Source organism: Puma concolor, chromosome C1, assembly GCF_028749965.1.
Source record: "Puma concolor isolate L17-30 chromosome C1, mPumCon1.1.hap2, whole genome shotgun sequence".
Classification (NCBI taxonomy): domain Eukaryota; kingdom Metazoa; phylum Chordata; class Mammalia; order Carnivora; family Felidae; genus Puma; species Puma concolor.
This window is the reverse complement of record NC_141674.1, coordinates 175,913,172-175,940,828: the sequence shown is the minus strand read 5'-3', so window position 1 is coordinate 175,940,828 and position 27,657 is coordinate 175,913,172. Positions and strand designations below refer to the sequence as shown.

General features: G+C 33.3%; 1 protein-coding gene and 1 long non-coding RNA gene across 3 annotated transcripts in view; one reads left to right on the top strand and one right to left on the bottom strand.

Annotated features, from left to right (window-relative positions):
• LOC147578586 (uncharacterized) overlaps window positions 1-27,657 on the bottom strand; it is a 291,483-nt gene that overhangs the window by 35,860 nt on the left and 227,966 nt on the right. The window lies entirely within an intron of this gene.
• CALCRL (calcitonin receptor like receptor) overlaps window positions 14,330-27,657 on the top strand; it is a 101,883-nt gene continuing 88,555 nt past the window's right edge. For both annotated transcript variants that reach the window (XM_025935040.2, XM_086719111.1), the window contains exon 1: window positions 14,330-14,568. The gene's annotated coding sequence lies outside the window, so the exon portion shown is untranslated. The remainder of the gene's footprint in view (window positions 14,569-27,657) is intronic.

Genomic DNA, 27,657 nt, shown 5'->3' with positions numbered 1-27,657 from the left:
GTAGTGATACATGGTAATTCATTTTACCAGAGAGACAGAGAGAGAGAGAGAGAGAGAGAGAGAGAGAGAGAGATGTGTGTAAGCATTTACTCATATAATACAATAAAATAGAGCATTATGACAGTGAGTAGGACTTCCTCATCCAAAACTTCTGACTAAAATTCTTCATCTAAAAAAATTCTGGCCCCAGCAGTCTGAAATGAAACAAGGATATATTTGATCACAAAATTGGAAAGGCTAGGGGTGTCTGGGTGGCTCAGTCTGTTAAGCTTCCAATTTCGGCTCAGGTCATGATATCTTAGCTTGTGAGTTCGAGTCCCACATCGGGCTCTGTGCTGACAGCTTAGAGCCTGGAGCCTGTTTCAGATTCTGTGTCTCCCTCTCTCTCTGCCCCTCCCCCACTCTCTCATGCACATTCTCTCTCTCTCTCTGTAAAAATAAAACAAACATTAAAAAAAAAAAATGGAAAGGCCAAAGGTATTTTACCTAAGTATAGATGGACTCAGGGCTTTATACTGTCAATAAAACTCAGTCCATCTTTATTCCTGATTCTGCTGCCCAACATTTATTACCTTTTTTAATATCACAGGGTTTCAAGATGACTTCCAGAATTTAAGGCCCACATCCTCTCCAATAAAGTTTTCTAGAAACATTTAGACTTGTTCCCTGGCCTCAGGCACGATCCATGAAAGAAATAATTGATAGGCTGGATTTCATTAAAATTAAAATTTGATGCCGTACAAAATCTAGTATCAAGAGAATAGAAGACATTGAACAGGGAGACAATATTTCAAAAGACACATCTGATAAGGGACTGTTATATAAAACATTCAAAGAACTTTTAAAACTAAAAAAATAATAACCTTATTAAAAAATGGTTCAAAGATCTTAACAGATACCTCACCAAAGAAGATCTACAGATGACACAAGCATATTAAAAGATGCTCTATACCATCAGTAAACTACAAATTACAACAGTGAGCTACTACTATACGTCTATTAGAATGGCCAAAATCAGGGGCACCTGGGTGGCTCAGTCGGTTGGGCGTCTGACTTCACCTCAGGTCATGATCTCGCAGTTGGGAGTTCGAGCCCCACGTCAGGCTCTGTGCTGACAGAGCCTGGAGCCTGCTTTGGATTCTGTGCCTCCTTCTCACTCTACCCCTCCCCGACTTGTGCTCTGTCTCTGTCAATAAATAAATGTAAAAAAAAAAAAGAATGACCAAAATCAGTACACAGACGCCACCAAATGCTAGGAAAGATGTGGGTAGAGCAAGAACAACTCTTATTTATTACTGATAGGAATGCAAAATGGTACAGCCACTTTGGAAAACAATTTGGCAGTTTCTTACAAAAATAAACATACTCTTAACTATACCATTTGGCAATCATTCTCCTTGCTATTTACCCAAAGAAGTTGAAAATGTTTATCCACACAAGAGTGTGCACACAGCTATTTGTAGCAACTTGATTCATAATGGCCATAACTTGGAAGAAACCAAGATGTCCTTGAGCAGATGAATGGATAAACTGTTACATCTAGACAATAGAATATTATTCAATGTCAGAAAGAAAATTACCAAACCATGAAAAGATATGGAAGAACTTTAATGAATATTACTAAGTGAAAGAAGCCAATCTGAAAAAGTCTATATGTTTATGATCCCAAATATTGGTGTTCTGGAAAAGGTAAAACTAAGGTAAAAAGATCAGGGATAGGTAGGAAAGGAAAGATGAATAGGCAGAGCACAGAGGATTTTCAGAACAGTAAAAATACTCTGTATGATATCTCACAATGATAGAAATACATCATTATATATTTATCCAAACCCACAAGTTGTACAGCAACAGGAGTGAGCCAATGTAAACTATGGACTTCGGATGATGATTTATGTGTCAACGGAGGTTCAACTATAACAAAAATACCACTCTGCTGGGGGATGTTGATAATGGGGGAGGTCATGCATGTGTCATGGTAGAGGATACATGGAAAAACTCTGGACCTTTCCTTCAATTTTGCTATGAACATAAAATTGCTCTAAATTTTTTTTATTAAAAAAAAAAATCGTGGCTACACTCTTTGACCCAAATATCTTATGGCCAGCCCTGACCCAACATCATGTTTAGAGAACTGTGACTTTCTGATTAACCAGGTTTGATTCACAAGTCCATTCCAAGATATCCAACTGATATAAGCACTATCTGAAATCTGTGATCAGACTGCTAGGGTTGGGACTAGAGTGAGACCACAGGCACAACATTTGAGAGGATGTTAAAAAGAAGTCAGTAACTAACAAATAATTTTTTACTATAGCATTCTTAAAAAATAAAGCAATTCATGATGAAAATATCCAAGTTACTAAAAAGACAGGATCAGTAACAACCATATTGGAATCTGAGGCAAAAGGAAAAAACACTAATATTGATGATTTGTTAAGAATATAAAGTCGGTTCACATTTGGTCATTATTAGTGTAATAAAAAGTATTTTCAGACAAAAATAACCAAGTTATTATTTAATAAATAAAGTTCATTTGACTAAAATTCAACACTCGTTCCATGATTTAAAACTTCGAGCAAAACAGAGATCTTCCTAATGAAGCAGATCTACCAAAAACCTACAACATGATATGTATGTGGTAAAATTTCAGAAACATTCCCATTAAATTCAGGAATAGGACCAAAATGCTCTCCATTACCATTACTATTCAACACATCCAGGTAGTCTTAATTTTATACTGAAACAAAAAGGTAAGAAACAGAAACTAAGTATAAATATTACATCATAGTTTCATATAATATGCTTGTTATAAGTGAAAATACAGAACCAAAAATGGAAATATGAGTACAGCAAGATTGCTACATGCCATTTCAACACATGAAAGCAACAGCATTTAAAATTTTTTTAAATTTTTTAATGTTTTTATTTTCTAAATGTTTTTATTTATTTTTGAGAGAAAGAGTGCAAGTAGGGGAGGGGCAGAGACAGAGGGGGACAGAGGATCCGAAGCAGGCTCTGCCCCAACAGCAGTGAGCCTGATTCAGGCTCGAACCCACAAACCGGGAAATGACCTGAGCCGAAGTTGGACACTCAACCAACTGAGCCACCCAGGTGCCCCTAATTTATTTTTTGACAGAGAGAATGAGAGAGCACAAGTGGGGGAAGGGCAGAGAGAAAGGGGGACATAAGATCCAAAACAGGCTCTGCACTGACTTACAAACCATGAGATCGTGACCTGAGCTGAAGTTGGATGCTCAACCGACTGAGCCACCCAGGTGCCTCAAGAGCATTTTTGTACACTAAATAGAAAAATAGAAAAAATGTACTAGCCACAATAGAACAGCATCCCTAATGTACTTAACATTAAATCCCATGGGATGTATTAAAAAAAAAAAAATTTAGAAAAAAAAATCCCTGAGAGAAAATTCAAATATGTTACTGAGGGACATAAAAAGAACTAAATAGTCTTCTATTTATTGTAGCCCTTAGTATTTGCAGAGAAAGAACACAAGAACATTAGATGATGAAGGGAAAAAATGTTAAAATACATAAGCATTTTATAAATTAAAAAACAGAAGAGTGAAGAAAATCTCTAACCTATAAAAAGAAAAAGACAAGGGCACCGGGGCGATTCTGTTGGTTGAGCATCTGACTCCAGCTCAGGTCATGATCTCGCAGTTCATGAGTTCCAGGCCCGCACCAGGCTCGCTGCTGTCAGCTCAGAGTCCACTTGGATCCTCTGCCCCCCCCCCTCTATCTGCCCCTCGACCACTTGTACTGTCTTTCTCAAATAAATACATAAATAAAAAACATTAAACAAATTTTAAAAAGATATACAAAATGAAAATTGGATAATAAAAAAAAAATAAGAAAATTATGAAATCAATTGAGGAGCAACCCTGAAGTAACAGAAGGTCCAGAAAAATAGAACAGCTGGAAGAGAGGGGAGAGAGATTTTATAGAACAGCATAGGTTTCCTTTATTGAAATGGTGTGCTGTAACCCACAAAGGAAAACCTGCCCAGCACACTCCCTATACTCACATGAAATTTCAAATACTAGTGATAAAGAGAAAATTCCTAAAGAACAGAAAAGCTTGTGGGGGAATAATCACAGAGAAGTTGAAATAAAGTGGAATTGTACACCTCCATGGCAAGAATGGAAAGAAGCCAAAATAAAGTTGGATGCGAAAGTCTGAGAGAGGATAATAGCTGTTTACTTGTTAAAAGGCTTTAATAATGCTAATTGATCTTTCAATTATGTGCCTGTAGTGCTTCCTGAAAAACAAACATTAAATTAAAATAACGGTGTTTAATGCTTTCGCCTTCCATCAGAGGCTTTGGGGAAAGTTCTGGAATGTGAACTAAGATTCTGTTTTTTGTACCAATACAGACACTACTTGGTGGATGATTTGGTCATCTAATTTTTTCAGGCCCACATTTACTCATATTTGAAATGAGTGTTCTGAACTAGACTACCTATAAGAATTCTTCCAATTTTAGTATTTTTGGATTTTACGGGGCTGTTCTCTATTTCAAAACATTCAACACCAATACACAGTAAGCCGAAAAGTGTTAAGATGCCTCATGATCAAAAAGACAAAAATCACCACTGACCTGGCTCTTCTCTTGGTAATTACCACATCTCTTCTAGCATAAGGTGGTCCATTCTCAGTGGTCCCCTGTATTTCTTCAACGCTGACCTATGTTGATGCAGCTCGCCATTTCCAAATTGACTACATCTATAACAGATTTTCTTTTTCAGTGCCCAATTCCCAAACATCAGAAGATTGTATGAGAAGCTTCCAATTGATTACAGAGATTCCAATCACTTTGGGAGATTCTGAATGCCTTAACATTGCAGTTTTGCTTATGATTTAAAAAAATTCTGAACCATTAAATTTTTTTCCCTCTCAAGATTATATGCATTCTAGAAATAATACATGTGCTTCTGATTTACACTAAGTCATCAAGGCATTTCAAGCCCATGGAAAGTTTTGAAATAATTTTTAAAGTATTTAATCTTTTTGAAATCATTCTTAGAGGTACTAGCAAAGCTTAGTGAAAATAAATTATCTCTAGTACCAAAATCTTTTATTTCGATATAAAACTTACTCTGTTTTAAGCAAATCCAATTGTAGCCAAAATTAACTCATCCCTGTCAGCATTATTGATGATTTGCTATTCTTCATTTGTTGTGCTTCTCTTTATGCGATAACATCAGCTAAATCAATTATTGAAATCTTTGGGGTTTTAATCCATGTTTAATCTGTATTTTCACAGAGGGTATAATTCTAATATACTGAACACTTAAGTTGCAAGGACTCTCAAGTTAGAAGCCAGAGGAAACTGTTACTTCCTTCTTTGTCAATTTTTGGAATTTTAGAATTGAAGAATTTTTACTTTTCAGGGGTGCCTGGGTGGCTCAGTTAGTTGAGGTCATGTCATGATCTCGGGTTCTTAGGTTCAAGCCCCGCGTCAGGCTTTGTACTGATAGCTCAGAGCCTAGAGTCGGCCTCGGGTTCTGTGTCTCTCTCCCACTCTCTGTCCCTCCCCTACTCATGTTCTGTCTCTCTCTCTTAAAAATAAACATGAAAAAATTTTTAAAAAAGGAATTTTTACTTTCCAATAGTCTATTTTTTTAAACATATTCCCCACTCTGAACAAATGTTCTGCAATTTTGCAAATCACCCTAGGGAAGTTTCCAGAGTTTCTAAATGTGAACAGTTATGAGCTACTTAAATGATCCATCTTGCCAAGAAATTTCTACTTCAGAGAAGAAATAAACAATTACCATTTTTTACTCAAAGTATCTGCTATTGTTCAAGGAGAAAGTCTTTGGAATTGTAAGCTAATATAGGTTAGGAAATTTTTTAATTTAACTCTGCATATTCTCTTTTTCTCCTTCACAAACTACACACATATACAATCTATGAAGGAAGAAAATCTTTAAAATTTAGTATATCTCACAGCTTCAATAAACTGTCAGACACAAATGAGTACTATTTTTCAGTTATGGAAGAGAAAAACAAAAAACAAATCAAATAAAATAATGAAAAGCATAGGATTTGGATTCAAATCAACTTGGATTTAAGATTGTTAAGCCTTGGTGTCCCTATTGTGAAATGATTATGAGGGTATGTAAGAGCACATGTGTATTCAACATAGTGCTTGCTACCTCATAAGTCTTCAATAAAATGGTAACTACTGGTACTAGGATATGTTGAATATATAATATTTTGAACAGTCTCTGAGCTCTAACAAGTACTCAAATAAGTCAAGCAATAAAAGTTAAAGTAGGAACTTTTAGGTAAATGTTCACTAAAATAACAATTTTATAATATGAGAAATGGAATTGATGTAAGTGCTCTTAAGATTAACTGAGAAAAATGTAAAAATTATATATTTGAGAATTTTTAAAACGTTTAGTAATTTGTTTTTGAAATAATTGCCTAAGAGTTGCTAAAATATTTTTTAACGTGGAAAGTTCTAGGACACGGGTAAAACGGTAAAATCAGTGAATGTTTTTTTATTTCTCTACTGAACCTACATAAAACTTATCTTACAATTTTTAAATATGTCTCATGTTTCTACGAGATTTTGAGTTTAAAAAATGACCACCATTGGAGCACCTGGGTGGCTCAGTCGGTTGAGTGTCCGACTGGCTCAGGTCATGATCTCACGGTTCGTGAGTTTGAACCCCGCATTGGGCTCTGTGCTGTCAGCTCAGAGCCAGGAACCTTCTTAGGATTCTGTGTCTCCCTCTCTCTCTGCCCCTCCCCTGCTCATCCTCTGTCTCTCTTAAAAATAAACAAGCATTATTTTTTTTAAATGACCACCATTATTCCTTGTGTAATTCTCTCAAATATTCAAAAACTTACACTAGCATTCATATATGAATAATATTGAAAAATGCATGATCTGGATAGAAACCAGAATACGAATATATTGAAACAGAAAAATAGATAACCTAGTGTGGAATCTTTCAGGTAAATTTTCTAAACACTGTGCTTTGCTTTCCTCTCTTGCTAATACTCATTTTTTTTCCTATGTGGAATTATCTAACTGAAGCCCCGGTAACCAATATCACTTGACTTATATTCCAAACAATTTTCTTCCAAAACTATCTGAAGTAGTTTGCCAGGTTAAATATTTTGCTAATAATGTTGTAAAGAAGGACAGGTTTAAAAACTAAACCACTTAGGTTTCAAGTTCCAGTTCTACCAATTTCCAGTTGTAAAAACTTACTAAGATTCTGTTCCCTCATCTGATGACTGAATATAAAATCCTCACAGAGTTACAGAAAATATCTAAAGCATATAGCATATTTCTGCAAAAATGACAGGTTATCAACATTGTTTTTCCTCCTCAACTTCCCCTAAAACAGAACAGAGACCCAGCAGCACTACTAGATGTTAAGTACTTGGAAATATACTAATTACTACAATTCACTATTGAATTTGTTTTTATGCTTTACAATTAACCCCAAAAAAGAGAGCCCTTCAATTGTGATATTTTTATTTTCTGAATATCCACAAATACTATGAGAAGGGGATTTTAAGAATACCACATATGAGGAACCATGGTTAACACTATGGACATTAACTTCAATTAATAGCCTTTCAGAAAGACATGGACACGTTTCACAGGAAAAGTTTTTGGACTTGCCTCCTCACCCAGCCTCACCACCCCAGCCACACCCAACTGCACCAGAACAAAGCATAAAACTTGATTTGGATTGCCTGACCCAGCAAATAGAATAAATACAAATTCCTTACCACAGTCTACAAGGTCCTACAACTTATGTCCTGATGTATTCGTGTGGGACTCCCTTCTTGCTCACTGGTCTCCAGACTCTAGGTGCACCACCTGGACAGGTTTTGTTTACTTGCAATAGTCTTCCAGCAAACTCTGTTTTGGTGCCCCCTCCCACATTCTTTTACTGAGCCGGTAACTCATCTCCCAGTTGTTGGGAGAATTGGCTGCTAATAGCCCTCAGCTGCATCCTTCTCCAAGCTGTCCTCAGCTGATGGTAGTTCTTTCCCTTGAAAGCACTACTCGCACTCCCACTCCCAGAGTGGCTCATACAATGACTAACAAAGACCTCCTAAAGAGGGATTCCCTTGCATCAAGGGAGGCCAACTCTGTCATTCAGATTACATTCCAGAGCCCTATCCCTATTGTTTAGGCCAAATCCAGAGTTTACTTGAGACCACGTGTTTGCTCACCTCACGTTTGTTTTTTTTCCCCCAAATCTGCTTCCTTCCCTTACTGCTTTTGCCTAAAGTCTAAAGAGCATTCCTCCAGCAATTACTGTGGCATCTAAATCCTCTCAAGCTCTCATCTGGGAAGCCCTACTTCAGACTTCTTTCTAATCTATAGAATGCTTCATATTTCTCCCCTTCTAGGTTCCAGAGTAATTACTATCTTCAGAGAAAGTGCTTTTCTATAGGAAATATGTTCTCCCTCCATCCTCCCTTCCTTCTATTCAGTGCTCACCTGTTTTAGTCATTGAACGTAGTGCTTTTTAGAATCTGAATGTTTAAGCAATATAAGCAAAAATAAGTATATTTTTCTAAATGTCTATCTGAGGATAGAAAGTAAATTATTTCAGATCAAGGATCATGTCTCTATTACCAATTTTTGTACTTCTGGTATCTATCCAAATGTTGGCATATGGTAGATGATCAATTAATATGTGTTTTATGGATGGTTATTGTTCAGAATCTTGCTTTCTTATGATACAAATGTTTATAGAGATAGTGCTTGGAGGTAATAATTATGCCCCCAAATAATGTCTCTCTCAAGTGTCAGTTGTATTAAGCCAGAACAGGATTATAGCCAATTAGCATTGATTTTTTTCTAACATGCAGTGGTGGAATGTATATTTTTCATGCTTGGATATGGTGAGGGCTTCATTTGTCAGATGTCAGAGACACTGTCACTCTGTTGTGAGCTTTTGAAGATCTGATTTGTATTCCTGGTCAGATACATAGGAGTTAATCCCCTCTAGCCTAGCCATGGGCTTCAGCATTGTGTATATTTAAATCAATATTTAAATATATATATTATATATGCACCTCATATATACATTCATTGGAAGACAAAAGATAGTATGTCTTTTTAATTTGCATTTTTTACTTATATTATGTTTTAACATATATTTATTGTTTTGTCTTTGTATCTAAATATTTTATGATGTACTTTTTTCCACTATATATAAGTTGATACTTTAATTGTATAGTCTACAGTAAATACCTGCCCACTGTAAATCTAGTTAAGTGCTTCAGAATATTTTCTTAGTGATCTTTCCTAGTTGTTGGGATTTTTTGTCAGAGAAAAAAAGAATTTCATTATTCACTTAGAAAGCAGCTTTTTACAATGTGAGACTGCTTAACACTAGATGGCAGGATGAGACTGCAGATACCTCACTCCTCAAAGCTAAGTGTAAAATATTTGCTGGTTTCTCAAAGGTATTGAGAATTTTTAGGCAAATACGTTGTAGTACTCTTTAATATATGTACTGTATATAATTCCACTTCCTTTATGTTTAAAAACTTTCACTGTATACAACAGAGTGATGTTAAACATGAGTAAATTATTGAAGAGAAACATATAAATTACTAGTAACTTTACAAGTTATATACGTATGACAATAGCTGAATAAAAAAGTCTGTAGTGGGAGAACATTCATACTATTTGGCATCTTTAGAACTTAAGACATGGTCATTTAATCTTATGCTACTTATGTCAACACACATAAGCTTAAAATTAAATAGTTTATTTTTGTAATCAAGATTGACATTCTGCAAATAAGCAATTCAGCAAAAATTCACAATAAATACATATCTAGAGACGAAAAGGGCATCTTTTTCAATGCCAACTAAAACTATCCTAGAAATAGGAAGAACTATTTTAAACTCTTCTGGGAAAGGAGACTCAAGTTTGCAAAGGAATTCCTCTCAATATTTATGCTACCACTTGTCAGTGCACTATGCGTAAGTATGGCTAAGGTGATCATATATATACTTTTACATTCAAATCATGACAGTTTTGAGTGTGGAAATATGAACTGGGGCTAACCTAGCAAACTGAGGCATAATGTCACCATAATTAATGGTGTTAATTCTTGGAAAGGTCATTTTGTACCCTCATTTAAGTGAGAATTTATAATTTTGTTATATTGAAATGTTCATTTTGAATTAGTCTATGTCATAGCTCATTTGCCAGTGTCAGCTCTTTATTCTAGCAAGGATTCTTCCTTTTGGAAGAGGAGAGGCTCAAACAATCATGAATATCTATAAAAAATATTGATTTTTCTTGAGAGATCCAAATCCAAGAATACTTAATAAGAATAATGAATAAGAATAATGAAAAGAATAGGCAGACTTTTAGCCAATTGTTTTTGATTTGTTATTTGACTCTCTTGGGGAAACACATTATAAAATACTAGAAGAAATACTATCTATAGATTAACAAAATAGTTTTATTTATGTATATATGGATGTAATGTTACTCATTTAAAATTCAGAGTTTTCTGCTCTTGTTCAAATTTGTAGTCATGGGAGATATTTTAACAATAACATTATAATGTCTTTGAAGATGATAAGTTATGTGTACAATTAGAACTAAAAATCAGCTGTTTGGTTTAATAGTAAAAAACAGCATATTCACTCTTAATGGCCTAGTCATTGGATCTCGTTCCTTTTACTAAATGCAATTCATTTAGCAATGAAATAACTTTAAATCTGCTAAGCAATTGCAAGGTAAAATAATAAAAGGTCAGGTCAACTTATTTCCTTAGTAGAATTTTTTGATGTAAAGATTATAAAAATTATGTGTTTCTTCTCAAATTGTTGGTACATTTTTAATAAAGCATGGTATGCATAATTTTGTTGACTGCATAAATTATCTCCGAGTATAAGTGATGGCTTGCAGACAATTGTGAACATAGGAATTATTAACTTACAACATAATACCTGAAACCTATTAACTCACAACACAATCATGGAAATCATTTTTAAAGATCTTTCTTGCATTCTCACTAGAGGTAGTCTGTCCATAATAGGTTTTATGTATAAGTGTTTTGTTTCGTCCTGTTTATTTTTATGGCAGAACTATGCTCCAAGGCTGTAGCTGCACAAATTCAAAATAAGTGGTCAGTTAAGCCGGTAGAGAACTAAATTTGTCAAACCACATTTTTTTATTCATTTGGCTACCTTAGTAAAAGAATATAAACAGTATTCCAGAGATTTTGAGTTAGCTTCCCCTGGTATGAGTCAAAGTGCATTTCACATGGTAATTGGTATTCATTACTGTGGGACCATGGCACTTGGGAGCCTTACGTGGGACCACAAATGTAGGCACAAGCCTGCATGTAAGACTCTGAAATAGACAACTATGACTATCATTATATATGTCATTCTTCAATTATACATTATTTCCCAGTTCTATTGAAACCACTATTGACAGTATCTGCGTGGTTATATCTAGACTCTGTGTTTGTAGCGTTAGTTGCTAACTACCGAGAATTTGGTGCTTGAATCTCTATGTGCTAGTCCATTCGTGATTTAAACAACTAGAGAGTAGGACACATCCCATTTTTATCTTAGCTCCTCAACATAACTGGTACAGCATTCTAGTTCAAAAAACAAGCTTGCTCACTATTAAATGCTTGCAAGTGTCCTCAATCTGTTATGGGAAAAGATTATATATATATATATATATATATATATATATATATATATATATGAAATACATAAGATGGAATTAATGTGTTGATTAATACCATATTGCCTAAGAATCGCTACATTCATTACTGAAATATTTTCATTTTGTTCTGCTGCATTTTCTTAAATATTTTTCATCATATTTCAGTGTGTACTTGAGAGTTGGCATTACCTATATTTTGTCTTGTGCCTCCATGCCTCCATGGAAGTCCTCAATGCCATTTATTTCATTTGGAGTTTAGAAAATGACAACTCTTAAGTGGGGTGCAATTTGCCTATTACCTCTAAATAAGTCTTGTAGATAATACTGATAAAAATTATCCTAGAGTCTTCATGGACTATAACCATGGCCTGACCAATCATTTAAATATAAATATTATAACTTCTATTAGCCTTCCCATTTAGTATAGCACTTGATGTTGAGGAGAAAGAGCATTGGTATAAGAGTCTTAAGACATAAGTTCAAAGCATAGGTTTTTTTTTTTTATGCACTAGACTTTACTAGTGTTGGACAAATGAAACAAACGAATCTTTGAAAACAGTATTAATGCTTTTGCACACTTATTGGGAAAAGTTTTAGTTTTTCATAACTTAAGTTCAAAAGTTATATTAATCTCTTTCCAGGGGTCAGATATTATATAAAGCATGGAAGATGAGAAGACATAGACAAGGATCGTTCAGATACTAAAATCTATTTTTTTACTCTCTTCTGAATTTTAAGATGAGAACACCAAGACCTAAAAAGTTTTGTCAGGGTCACACTAGAGAGCGTCAGAACCAGGACTGGAATTTCATGTGTCTGGGTCCAATCCCAGTGTTTTCTACTTCTTTCTTAGTGGTTTTCCTAAGCAATGTGCTGCCTCGATAGCAAAATTCAGTAAAGCTTTCATCTGGAAATATCCACAGCAGTATTTTGATTAAACAACTCTTCTTAGTGGAGCCAGTCATAATCTGCAACATTGACTTCTCCTCTCACAGGCTGAAGGAAATAGCTCAAAATGAAGTACATCTCAGCAGCCTCCTGAAGCAAAGCTAACCAAACTGTAACTGGAAACACAATATTCTATAACCTGGCAATTTAACTCTCTGGTTATTTCTCTTTCTCAATGACCAAATGGGTATAACTCAGTTTCTTGCAGGTCTTTTAAATATAAACCAACAGGGATTAGTATGTAACCTATTTTTATATGTATTTTTTTTTTCACCTTGATCCTATTGATCTTAAAATCAAAGATTGTGGAATAAGTTTCTTCCATGGATCCAGGTAATAAAAATGTCAACAGGAGCATACTGCTTCGGAAACATGGTATCCCTTTAATTAATGTTGCCTTGTCCTCCTTTATTAGTCAATAGAAAGTATGAGCATCTCATTTTGTTCCTGTATTGGAGGAATTTACCAAGTTTTCAGTGCCTCTGATCTCAAATTTACCAAGAATTGAATAATTATTGTAGTGTCTTATCTATTTCTAATTGTTATATAATTTGTTGACTCAAAGTCTTAGAGATATAAATGATTTTAGATATTATTTGATTCATCTATTTTACAGATGAGGAAATCTATGCCCAGTGTTGTTTATATTTCAGTGATTATGATTATTGTCATATCTCACACATTTACCATATTATCAAAAGACAAGTGCATTTCAAATTTAAAATTTTCTTCCCTGATAATGTCCAATGATTTATTAAACACATTTGGAATAAAATTATGTTTTGATAGAAAACTTCTAAAAAATTAAAGCATGTTACATATTTTACATAACCATTATGTTTATAAATTATCTGTACTTTTGTTATGGCTATTTTGAGGGATAAATGTAATATATTATTATTTTATTTTATAGATGATAACATAATCAAGTTAAATATTTTAAAATAAGTGCAATGATTTTAAATTTATATGTTCTCAAAAGTTTATTCCCTAAAACATATACTTACATATAATGAAAAACCATTCTATGTATATGTGTATATACACACACACAACATGTATACACACAATGGTTTTGTTCATGACACACACGCACATAGTTATGTTATGGGCAAAGAAAAAAAAGGTTTAAAAACCTACAGAATAAAGTTTCATCATTTAATTGTGAAAACCTGATCAGTTAATAACTGATTATTAGATCTCAATAAAAGTTGGATCACAGAGTTAATTATGATGGGTGTAGGTATTATTTTTGTGTTCCTTTTTGAAGAAGACATGTTAGATAAAACAGTTCCCCAAAGCTTTGTAAAGTATACACACACACACACACACACACACACACACACACACACTTCCCTAACTCCTTTAATTTTGGAACAGAATATTATATTCAGATTTCCTTCAAATCACAGGCTGCTCTGTGTGGCAAGTTCTAACAGAACTCAGTCAAGGTGAAATGCAGCCAGCTTTGGCTGCTAACAATGTATTCATACAGCATATGATCTCTGTCTGTTCAGGCTGCTTCTTGCTCTTGTCTCAGAATAAGAAAGGAGTGCTGCTTTCCTGGGGTATGCTATTTGAGAAAGAAAGTAACCTAACACTAACTGCAGGCGGGGTCAGAGTGATGTAACAGGAAGCTCTGATGTTTCCCTTCTGCTGCTGAGCACATACAATGTGACAACACTTCCAATCCACTCAGAACAACCCTCCCTCTCCAGCAGAGAGTATCACCTCCTGATTTAGGATCATCAGGCTCTGTTCACTGGACCTGACCCTGCCTGCAGGATTACATTGCAAAGCTTTCATTCTTCCCCACCTTGCCTGGGGGTAAATCTCTTCTGCGGAATCTCAGAAAATCAAATTCCATCCTAAGAATATTTCACCAAGAATTTCCTTAGAAGCTGTGCTGGGTAAGTACACTATTCAGAATAAATATATGTATTCTGAATAGTATTCTCATTTAGTTTGGCAATGTTCCTACTGTGAATTTAGTGACATTGAAATAATATTGAAACATATTCTCATTTATTTCACATTTTAAAGAAACTACAGTGTATTACTCCCAAATGTATACAAAATCCATTACTACTAGATGTTATTATGCACAGTGATATTCTAGAAGATAAATTTAGCAAGTAATAAAAATCTAAATGGATTAAAAAGCATACTTCTAAACAAATACTTAATCAGGGAACAATGCCTTTTAAAATTAGCTCTACTATTAGCTAAGCTTAAATTTTGACAGCTGGAAAACATTTTCCCCCCAGGAAGGGTCTTTAAACTTTTCATACAGTTAGTACTCTGAGAAGGAGGGGGGGGGAAGAATAACTACTTATGGGGTCTTGGAATCTCTGCAAAATTGAACAAAATGGAGAATTAAAAAGAAAAGTAATCACTTTGGAATTATTATTATATGTGTCTTCTATTTGCCTTTTATTTGCACATATATCTCTAGTTATTGAACTAATAGAATTTTCACTGTTCATTGTGGCCAGATGTGCTTAGTCTCTCTCTTACTAACCCTGAATTGTTTCCGCTGTATCTGATCAGGGGGTGGGCTACAAAAGAAAAAAAATCCCAGCTAGGATTAAGAAAATGTTATTTCCACATTAAGTATAATTTTACAACTCTTTAGCTAACAATGCATTGCTTCAATTTCTCTGGTATCTCTCTGCAAGCTTTTGGGGGGACGGCATGAAATAGAGATAACTGTGAATAAAGAAAAGTGACAAAGTTTTTCCAAATAAGTACAGCAGATTATTAAATAGAGAATTTAAAGTGTGTATTTTTTAAAAAAGAATTTCCAGAAAAAAACTTACAGTAATGTTGAGATGAAACATCTGTTAATGCTTCTTTCACCAGTACAGACTGTCCAGGACTATTAAGAAACTATTGTCTACTTAAGTGTTGGTATAGAGATGTCACAAATTTGTTACTAAGAAAAATTAGATGTCAGATTTGGGTTCAAATTATATTGATTGATATAATTTACTTATATAAAAATTAAGTGTCAGATTTGGGTTCAAATTATATTGATTGACATAATTTATCTGTGTCTATATTCTTTCTTACCTATGTAATTATACTGTGCAGAATGTCCTTCAGTGGAGAAATCCTGTACTTAATCACCCATAATCTGGCACATTAACAGTGTACAACAAACTTATTCTGAGTAACTCCCTCATAATTTTCTACTCAATTTTTCCACAAATTTCTCCAAATAATGGAAACTTCAATTAAGCCTTTTATTTTGTGATTCTTAAAAATATTGTGGCTGATTCCCTATTGCCTTTCAACCATTAATTGTTTTGAATGCCCTGACACATGCGTAGAATTAGAAAAAGTGTTTTTAGAATGTGACTTTGTAAATAGCCATTAAGTAATTAGGGAAGGAAATGAAAAGAACACATTAAATGCCTAACCCAATGCCATGGGTTAGTAATAAAAATTAAAATAGCATTATTTTTAATTTATATTATTTTCTTAGAAGGAGATATTATATTAATATAATATTTTTAATAAGGCACTCCCCACACATATCTAATTTTTATTTAATTGCTAACCAAAAACCCATAATTTTCTTCCATAACAATTAAATTTTTGTTAACTGTACTAATAGTGTGGTTTATAATTTTTATTTTCAGAAAATACTGTTGAGAAACACTAGGTAACGAATTTTGAAGGTCATTAAGCAAAGACTTATTATTTGAGAAAATAATTGAACATTTGAATAAGAACTCATATTATTACATTCTAAAGTTTGTTTTCTTTAATGATAAGAGAGTATCAGAGGATCAATGCATGCTTTCAGCCATAAAGAATTCACTTATTTTTCTAGATGCTATGGGATCGTAAAAGCAATGCAGAGTCTAAGGCCAGTTATAAATATGGAAAATGAAACATAGGGTTGAGAAATTGTAAGAATAATGTGAGTTAAAGTCTGTTTTACCTGCAATATTCAGTTATCTTTAAGAGATATGCTTTTGGTTACCACTACAAGGTCTTTCCCCCCCTAATATATATTAGCACATTCCAAAATATTGTTTTATTAAACTATGTAAAAATGTTAGAATATATAAAACTACTCATTCAATTTGAAAAAAAGATTGGGAAAACAGGAAAATAAAAAAGAAATTAGAATTGATTCTGTAGTTTTAAAAATGATGTTAAATGAATGACCACCGTGTATATACTTTACCTACTGGTGATGCCTAGGATACGTTTAAATGGAATCAACACCCTAGCATATTTATGAGAATCTTCACATTCATCGTATATATTTACCATTATTTTGTACACACCAAATTTATTTCAGTAAGAAATTCAAAATAATATTAAGACAAAAAAAGATGATTTTATATGCTTTATGCTAATGTGGATAAATTATTTGATAAACTCATAAAATTAATCAAACTTCTGTTAATAGTATTAGTATATATTTCTAACTTGCATCATTTTTGTAACAAATATAACACTATGTTGCTTTCAACTTTTCTCTCCATGGTTAAATTTTGATAGTACCTTAATTTTTAAGAATTATCTTACAGATATTTATACAAAAATTAACAAAAAAAATTAAAGGATCAAAATATACATTCATGAAACAAAACTGATTTTATACTCTATGTATGATTTTGAACACAGCTTGAAAAAATAATTCTGTTTCAGAGATATCATGATTACGATACCAACTTTTCAAAACACAAATATATTCAAAGGACATTATTTGAAGTCATTGGCTTTATTCTCTATCTTATCTTTGTTTCGTATTCAGAGATGCTATTAACCCCAAAACATAAGTTATATCATTGTAATGGTGTTAATGAAAGACACTCAGAGTCAAATTTGTAACACCTCTGTGTTCTTGACTCAATCAGACTATCAGAGAATACACTTAATATGAAAGCCAGTACCCAGCTATATAAAACATTTGTCTGTATCTGGGTTTAAAGCCCACGCGTGAACCATAAACATTTATAATTTCTTAGGAAAGCTCTCTTTTTCTACCAAAGTACTTCTACCCTGCTGCATTATTAAATTATTTCAAAAAATCTGCTCATTTAATATAAGAAAATGTTTTGATGAAGTTATGGAAAATAAGAATGTACCAGAAACACAAGATCAGGGTTACATACCACCAAGATATTTCAATCATTTCCCCATTTATTCACATAAACAATCATTCCTATCCAAACTCCTTCATCAATAGCAGTTACACACCTCAAAGTATCTTGGGACTCCTGGGGGCGGGGTCAGGCAGTTAAACAACTGACTCTTGATTTCAGCTCAGGTCATGATCTCACAGTCATCAGAATGAGCACCGCATGGGGCTCTGTGCTGACAAAACGGAGCCTGCTTGGGATTTTCTCTCTCCCTTTTTATCTGCCCCTACTGCACTCTTTCTCTCTCTAAAATAAAATAAAATAAAATAAAATAAAATAAAATAAAACCTTAAGAATAAAAAGCATCTGGATGATTTTCACGCCTTAACTTTGATTTAACTCCCTGTAATTTGGTTCATAACTTGGAAGATGTATAGTCTTAATTAGTATAAAATCGAAGAAGTAAAAGGTGGACTGCATTTAATTGTACAGTTTGAAATGTAAATACTGAGCTAGTGTGATTTAGGAAGAACATATAATTAGATATATGATAATTAAGTCAACAAACCTATTTAAATAACAGGAAATATATTTTCATACATTATATTGCCATTTTGTTTAAACAGGAAAGTCTTCAATAAATCTAGATTATTATTTTTTCATGTCTAATTAGTATTATAATATTGTTCATTAAATCAGATTAATAAAATAATCTGCATTTTCCAGTATTTGTGTAATCTTAAATCTAATTGTTTTTACTTCAATTATTTTACCAAAAATTGAAGACATGAATTTAATTTTTAACAAAACAATAAAAGTCTTATTATTATTTAAAAATAAAGTAGAATCACTTACTGTGAACTGAGTTAGAGTCTATGTTTATTAGATTATTAGTACTAATTATCAGATGATAAATTGCAAATATTTTCCTAGAACCTGTTTCCTCCTTTTTTTACCTTTAAATTAGTTTGTTTACCTAGAAGAGACAGTATTATGCAGTATCATTTGCAAATGACAGTATCATTTGCAAAATGGTCAAAAGAGTGTATTCGTTTTTAAAATGTAAGACTTTTTTTTATTACTTCACGCTTTTAATTAAATATATATATATTTTTACCTTGGTATCAAAAGGGCAGAAAACTCAACCCAACACAGACATAAATAAGTAAGCAAATAAATAAATAAATAAATAAATAAATAAATAAATAAATAACCAACCTATCTCTATGGTATCAAGGCTATACTATAGCTCAATGCTTTACTGAGGTTGTTGGATAGAGTCAAATTTTCAGAGACATCGTATTCCCCTTAACATGCGAATATATTTTTTAATTAAAAGATGTTAATATGGTATAAACTTTTACATAAATCTGTCATTATTTCCCTATTCAGGTTTAGGTTAATCTGAGCCCAACCAGGTTTCCATAAAACCATGGTGACTCCTGAACATGTCATTTGGTCTATTAAATAACAGTGATACAGTGAAATGGCAACTATGTGGTTTATAAGAGTGCTGCTTCTCCTCACAGATTAGTCACATAGAGGTTTATTAGCATATTCGGGAGCACACGGGTGTTTTATCAATCAAAACTAAAATAAATTTGTTTTATATCCAAGTATCAATTTCATAAATTCTACAAATGAATATTAATTGAATCCATATCCATTGATTAACATGAGACCAAATGTTTAGATATTTTGTGCATAAACCTCAATTTTGCTTCCTTTCCAAGGATAATATGAAGGGAAAATGGGAACTTTGGTAAGTACTAGAGAAGAATAAATTATGTTATAACTGAAAATAAGGAGGATTAAAGCTATGGGAAAAGATGTCATCAGTACAAAATGTGTTTTTCTGTTTTATTTTCTTGGTTTTTTTTTAACTCTAGTTGTTTTCAAATGTGAGGCAAAAGAGCAGACTTGATTTCACTTAGGTAATGGAAACCTAATATTAGACTTCCATGTTTAAATGTTTTATTAATCAGTCTACATATGTCTTTGAAAATTTATTTTCAATGAATTTTTTTTTATTTTAAATCTTTCTTAAAATGTGCCAATATACTTTTTTAGCTAAGGCAAAAAATATAACCTATGCATTTGTATTTTAGAAATGTAGGTATAATCACTGTTTGAAGCAACTTCCTGGAATGGAGTATACTTCAGACAGTATTCATGTCATATACAGTTAGGACATTGCTACATTTGAAATCTGTTAAACATAATTTCATTAAACTCCCAGTTAACTAACTAAAATATCTTGGAACTTGTCAGGTTTATTTTCGTAAATGTATATATTTATTGTCAGCTTAATCCTCTGGTCCTTGACATTATTAGATGAAGATACATTATTGAATGCACATATCTTAATATCCCTGAGGGATAAATAACATCATTTATTATTATTGTTGTTGTTATTATTATTATTATTTTGCCTCAAATAGAGTGTCAGCCTTCTCTGCTGCAGTACTCTCTCCCAATGTCAGCAGTGGGTGAATTTTTCCATACTGCACTTATACAAGAGAACCCCTTTTTAAAGGATGGCTTGCTCTGTTGAGATTATTTAGTTAATTTCTTTGAGGACTTGCTCTGTGCCATGTATATATATATTGTTAGTTACTCATATACAAACTCATTTAGCCTTCCCCAAAGCCCCAAGAAATACTATTATCATTATTAGTATTAGTATTAGTATTTGCAGATAAGAAACATCAAAAACAAGAGAACTTTTAACTAATGTGGCCAAGATCACATAACTATTCAAGTGGAGGTACCAGGAACTGAATCCTGGCAATCAGGCTCCAGAGCTCATGCTCTTAATCACTCTGCTTCCCTTTCCAATTGGTTGCTGGTCTCTAGTCACCCCTAGTGTGAATGGATGCTGTTCCTAGAACCTTAGGTTTTAAGTGCAGATATATTGTGAGTTTTATTCTAGTTTATCTCAATAAAGTGAATATCACAATTAATAAAGGAAGTCAAACAAATATTTTGGTTTCTCAGTACATGTAAAAGTTATGGAAACAGTATAGTGCAATAGCATTATGTTTAAAAACAACAGATATACCTTAATTAAAAAATACTTTACTGCTAAAATATACTAAACATCATCTGGAGGCTTGAGTGAGTTATAATCTTTCTGCTGCTGGAGGGTCTTGCTTTGATGATGATGGCTGCTGACTCATCAGGGTGGTGGTTGCTGAAGGTTGAGTGACTGTGGCAATTTCTTAAAATAAGTCAATGAAGTTTGCTGCATGCACTGACTGACGAATGATTTCTCTGTAGCATGAGATACTGTTTGATAGCATTGTACTATAGTAGAACTTCTTTCAAAATTGGAGTCAACTCTCAAACCCTGCAGCTGCTTTATCAATTAAGTTTATGTGCTATTCTAAATCCTTTGTTGTCATTTCAACATCTTCACAGCATCTTCATCAAGAATAGATTCCATTTCAAGAAACCACTTTCTTTGCTCATCCACAAAAAGCTCATCTGTTAAAGTTTTATAAGATTAGAGCAATTCCATCACATCCTCAGTCTCTACTTCTAATCCTCTTGCTATTTCTACTACATCTGCAGTCACTCCTCCACTGAAGTCCTGACTCCCTCAAAGTCATCCTTGAGGGGTGGAATCAACTTCTCCCAAACTCCTGTGAATGTTGATATTTTGACCTCTTCCCATGAATCATGAATGCTCTTAATGACATCTATAATGGTGAATCCTTTCCAGAAGGTTTTGGTTTGCTTTGCCTACATCCATCTCACTATCCATGGCAGCTGTAGCTTTAGGGAATGTATTTCTTAAATAATGAGACTTGAAAATACTCCGTCATCCATGGGCTGCAGAATAGATGCTGTCTTAGCAGGCATGAGAACGATATTAGTCTCATTGTACATCACCATCAGAGGTCTTGGGTGACCAGATGCATCGTTAGCGAGCAGTAACATTTAGAAAGGAATCATTTTTTTCTGAGTAGCAGTTCTCAACAGTAGGCTTAAAAAATTCAGTAAATGATGTTGTAAACAGATGTGCCATCATCCGAGTTTTATTGTTCTATTTTATAGAGCACAGACACAGTAGATTTAGTATAATTCTTAAGGGCTCTAGGCTTTTTGGAATGGTAAACGAGCATTGGCTTCAACTTAAAGTCATCAGTTGCCTTAGCCCTTAACTAGAGAGTCAGTCTGTTCTTTGAAGCTTTGAAGCCAGGCATTGACTTTTCCTCTCTAGCTATGAAAGTCCTAGATGACATCTACCTGTAGGAGGCTGTTTTGTCTACATTTATAATCTGTTGCTCCATGTAACCACCTTCATTAATTATCTTAGCTAGATTTTCTAGATAATTTGATGCAGTTTCTGTATCAGCAGTTGCTGCTTCACCTTGCACTTTTATATTACAGAGATGGCTTCTTTCCTTAAACCACATGAACCAACCTCTACTAGTTTGAAACTTCTTATTCAGCTTCTTCTCCTCTCGCAGCCATCATACAATTGAAGAGAGTTAGGATCTTGCTCTGGATTAGGCTTTGGCTTAAGGGAATGTTGTGGCTGGTTTGATCTTCGGTCCAGACCACTAAAACTTTTTCCACATCACCAATAAGACTCTCTAGCTTTCTCACTCTTTGTGTGTACCCTGGAGTAGCACTTTTAATTTCTTTCAGGAACTTTTCCTTTGCATCTACAACTTGGCTAACTGATGCAAGAAACCTGGCTTTTGACCTATCTCAGCTTTCAACATATCTTCCTAAGTTTAATCAATTCTATTCTAGCTTTTGATTTAAAGTGAGAGACTTGTGACTTTTCCTTTCATTTGAACACCTAGAGGCCACTGTAGGATTATTAATTGGCCTAATTTCAATATAGTTATATCTCATGGAATAGGAAGGCCCATGGAAAGGGAGAGAGAAGGGGGAGCAGAGAGAATACACACACTTATTAAGTTCATCATTTTGTATGAGCATAGTCAGTGGTGCACAAAACACTTACTATTGGTAATAGGAAAGAACACTGATCCCAGATCACCATAACAATATAATAATAATAATGAAAACATTTGAAATATTCAATTACCAAAATGTGACATAGAGACAGGAAGTTAGCAAATGCTGTTGGACAAATGGTACTGATAAGCTTGGTACATGCAATGTTACCACAAACCATCAATCTATAAAAAATGCAATATCTGAGAAGCACAAGAAAATGAAGCACAATAAAATGAGATAAGCCTGTACATAGTAGGTAGATTTGCAATTGGTAATTTCCCATCTTTCATTCTGTATGCATTTCCTTCCACTATGTTCCTTCATCTATACTTGCTTAACCCTCACCTTCCTCTAAACCAAATGCCCAGTAGTTACTCTCTAGCTTCCAGTAGTCAAGAGTTGCTTGAAAAACAAAGATTTTGAAGAATTCTTTCTTCTTCAGAAAACCTCATGTTTGCTATTTAGCCTTCAAGCAATTGGATGTGACCCATACACATTATCTAGATAATCTCCTTTATTTAAAGTCAGTTGATGGTAAATGTCAATCACATCTACAAAATAACTTTACAGAATCAAGGCTAATTTTTGATCCAACAACTGGTCACCATAGCCTGGCCAAGTTAACGCATACAATTAAACATTGCAAGCAGTTAAGGGCATTCATCCATATTTGCTCTTTTTTCCCAAAAATTATTTAGGTTTTCAAATTTTGGAAACTCTTCAAACTTTCTGCTGGAATGATAGTTGGAATTACAATGAATTTATTAGTTGAATCAAAAATTAGTAATGTCTTAAAAATGTTAAGTCATCCAACTATGAGCAAGATAGAAATTCTCCAGTTACTCAGGGCTTTTTGTTTGTTTGTTTTTTTGGAAGGGGGTAGAATCTGATTTGGTTCTTTTTTTTTTTTTTTTTTGATTTGGTTCTAAATGTAGGTAGAAGAAATATTTAAAGCAATTATATTATAAATGAGGGAGACTAAAAGGATATAAGTTTTCTAAATTCCACCCCCTCCTGCCACAACGGTAGCATGTTTTTCCCCTATATGGTTCACATAAGACCTTCCAAGATTGCTAATCCTTTTATGAAATTAAAGTCTGTCCTCTTTGCAGTATATTTTATCTGGGGAACTTTCCGTTCATATCAGAATTTAATACTGTCAGAGAACAGTTGTATTTTAAGTTACATGACTTCTTGCTATTAAGGAGTGCTAGGGTTAAACAGAATGATCCTCAGTTTAGCAAACACTCACAACGTGCCAGGCCCAATGCTAGATGTTAAAGGTAAGCAAGACAGGACCCCTGCTCTGGACAACATCAGCTCCACCTCAGTGCTGTGTAACAGTGCCAATTAAACTATGAACTCTTCATCTATACTGCTGGCCACCACTCTACTTTTCATCTTGTCATAAGATCAGGACTGAATGCCTGAGCTAGAATGTTTTGTAAAGTGACAAATCTTGATAAATCAGATATTTTCTGTACATATTTATTATATTTGGGAAACCTTGGGTTACAGATGAAACATTAAAAAAAAAACCTGAAGTAAAAAACAGTCTAACGGATTCTACTTAGCTCACAATTGTATGTGCTTTGGCTAAGATATTCTGAAATCTCTTATTTTCAACTGCTTCTAATGTAATTTGGAACTTTCATACTTTAACAGAAAGATTTCCTTGCATCTAAATCAATTACAGATATCATGGTTGGGTATCAGAAATTGTTTACTTTTAAGAGAGAAAGAATGTGGTTAAAGAAAGATATTCTTAAGAATAAAGCTTTGAAGCATGATTGCTTTCATTAATTTGAACAGGAAGGGCTTCAAATGAGATATGAGCAAGCGTTAAAGTCTAGAACAAACTGACAGGGGAAAAGTCCATAAAATGATTTTCTTAAATATTGTTTAATATTTTTATTAATTGAATTCCTCACATGAGTTAACTTCCTTAATTATACATTTTCCAAAAGGATTTCCTGTGCTGTGTTCCATGTTATCAGTTCAAAATTATTAGAAAACACTTACTGAGTCTTTTTGATCATAAAATTAATACATGTCCATACTTAATGAACCAGATTCCAGCCTACTTCCTTCAAAATAAATACACCAAAGTTAACAAAGAGTTTATGTTTGAGTCATTGTATAACTCAAACACCCTTTAAAAACCCACTAATTATGTGATTTTTCAGATAAACTCTGAAAGCTGATTATTCACTAAATTCTCAAGTGTCATAAAAGACTACATATTTAAGGTTACAAAGTCTCAACTATATCACTTCTAGTATCATCCTTACCATTAAGGACTACATGTTCAAAACTTTTCATGTTACATAGTGCTTCTGAAGCTAGAGTCCTGAATAAGCTAAATAAATCTAGTTAATGGGTTTCGAACTTAGAAATAGGAGATTCTAGCTCATTGTGTCTTCAGAGGGTTTCATTAAGTATAACCACAATGTAGGTCTTGAAATAGCATCTGCTTTAAAAAAAAAAAAAGTTAGATTTCTACATTTAGACAACATTCCACTCCTAATTACTCAAAATCATGTAGACTTCAAGGATAGTTCTCCATTCTGGCCTATGTTTTTGTTCCCAGTTATAACTGCATAGTTTTATAATCATGGAAGGGACACAACCTGTAAATATAATATGTGAGATTTTCTGTCTTTCCTATCAAATCCAACTTGAATAATTCTTTAGAATTAAATTTGTAGTAAACAACAAAGATCGTTGTGCATCATATTTATTGATACAAGATTATAATAGCAATTAATGAGTACTCATTTGAATGAACTAAGTAACTTTTTAAGTTTATTATATCTCCTTTACTCTTCATCACATACTCATCATTACAGCACCTGAATAAAAACAAAATGAATAAATAAATAATAAAATGTTAATCTTTATTATTGGTGGGCCTATAGTTCCTGGATTCCAGGCTTTAGTATTTCTTCTTTCTTCATCTCCAGGGAAATTTATTTCTTATTAAAGAAGTAAATTCTGATATCAACTGGCATAAAATTAAAGGAATGCAAGCACATTATCTGAAACAAGATTAAAAATTATCTGTGGGTTTCTTTTAAAGAACATAGAATGCTCTTTTCTCAGAAATCCATTGCTGGCCTTTGCCAGATACAAACTTCCCTATAGCCTTTGCTCAGATACAAACTTTTTTCTGGAACCTAACCTATTTAAACACAGCTACACCTACACGACCATAACCCTTTTGCTCATTGTCATTTATTTTTGTTTGTCCTAGCTTTTTCCTAGAACACCAATCACATTGCAACAAATCATCAACTACAATTTACATATTTTCTGTGTTATTGTCCATTTTCTGTCCATTATCTCTAAGCTCTACAAGTACAAGCACTTCTTCCTGCTTTTTCCCCCCACTAATATATCCTAAGCACCTAGGTAAGTGCCTATACAAAGTAGGTGCTTAAAAATTTCTTAACAAATGATTAATGAATGAATATGTTTCTTTGTATCAGTCTCCACGGAAAACTAGAGAGAGACTCTACGTGATTTTGTCTGCAGTATCCAATAGATTTTAGAGATGAAATTTTGAAGGTGTTGTAAACATGACCCATGGCCGAAGAGAAAATACTCAGAAACTAATTATCATTTTGTTATTCTTAGGTCAACCTAATATTTATTCCTCCAGTGCCTTTGTAAAGGGAAATAAATTAGTAAAGATGCTTTTCTGTAACGTAGTTAGTGTTCAGGTTTCACTGAATTCCAAGGAGTGACCTTTCAAACTAGGGTAAATGAGAAGGTTGCTTGGTATTTTAGCACAAAATGTTGAAGCATTTCCCCAAATGGCCAAACAATGGCTGAATTTGGCAGAATTTCTTGTTGAAACTGGCAGACCTGCCAACTGTTGCCTCCCAACAAAAGTCTTACTCCATTACTTATTGCCTTTCTGGACAATAACACTCAAATGTCTATAGAAGGAGAAAAAAACGCAGCAGTGGAATTTAGAGAAAAGCAAATCAATCTTTTAAAAAAATACATATGGCAAAATAGAAATTCTGTTTAATTTACAAAAACTATACCCCGTTTGATAAGTGATGAGTTATGCACTTGAAAATTCACAATTTATCAAGCTTTTAAGTGTTGATTTATAAATATTTAGAGATAATTCTAAAAAGAATGCCAACTGTCAATGCCCTTTCATCACTGTATAGTTTTTGAAATTTTCTAAATGTAAAACCAAAGGACTATTTTATAACGTGAAATACATATTTATCATTAAATTAAGACATGATTTGTTTGAGAGCATCATGATGGATTTTCACAAAATACATCTTCTGAATTGACTCGACTCACAAATTATAACAACACTTGTTTTTCTAATGTAGATTCTCCATGTGTTGAGATTCATATAGTAAATTTTATTTTCTTTTAAAACTGAGGGCTAGTCATTCATTCACCTAGAAATACCATAATTAGGTTTTTTCTTCTGAGCCCAGATATTCATATCATCTATGAAAATGATAATTTTCCTTTGAGAAAGACTGATTCTCAAATTATGCTCATAGTATTCAGAGAAAATATGTATATAAAATGTGTTGTAGTTATCTTACTGTCTTTCAACATATTATCTAATAACTCACTGACTGAACTTTAAACCACAAGCAACAAGACTATTTGGATTAAACAACTCTCCATTTTAAAGGAAGTCTTGCTCAAAACATAAAAGTAAATTGTCAAATAGCTTCTCCTTTCAACCATCCTTTCCTGTGCTTTAACTCTTTGAACTTCCTGACACTGTTGGATATGGTCATTATCAAATAATGTACTTATAATAAAATTTTTATTACAAAATATAAGTGATAACAATGCCCTTTAAGAAACTGTATTTTTTAAGGACTAGCCAGCATTCAATTTATTTCTGGTATGTTTATAGATAGCTTAGCAAAC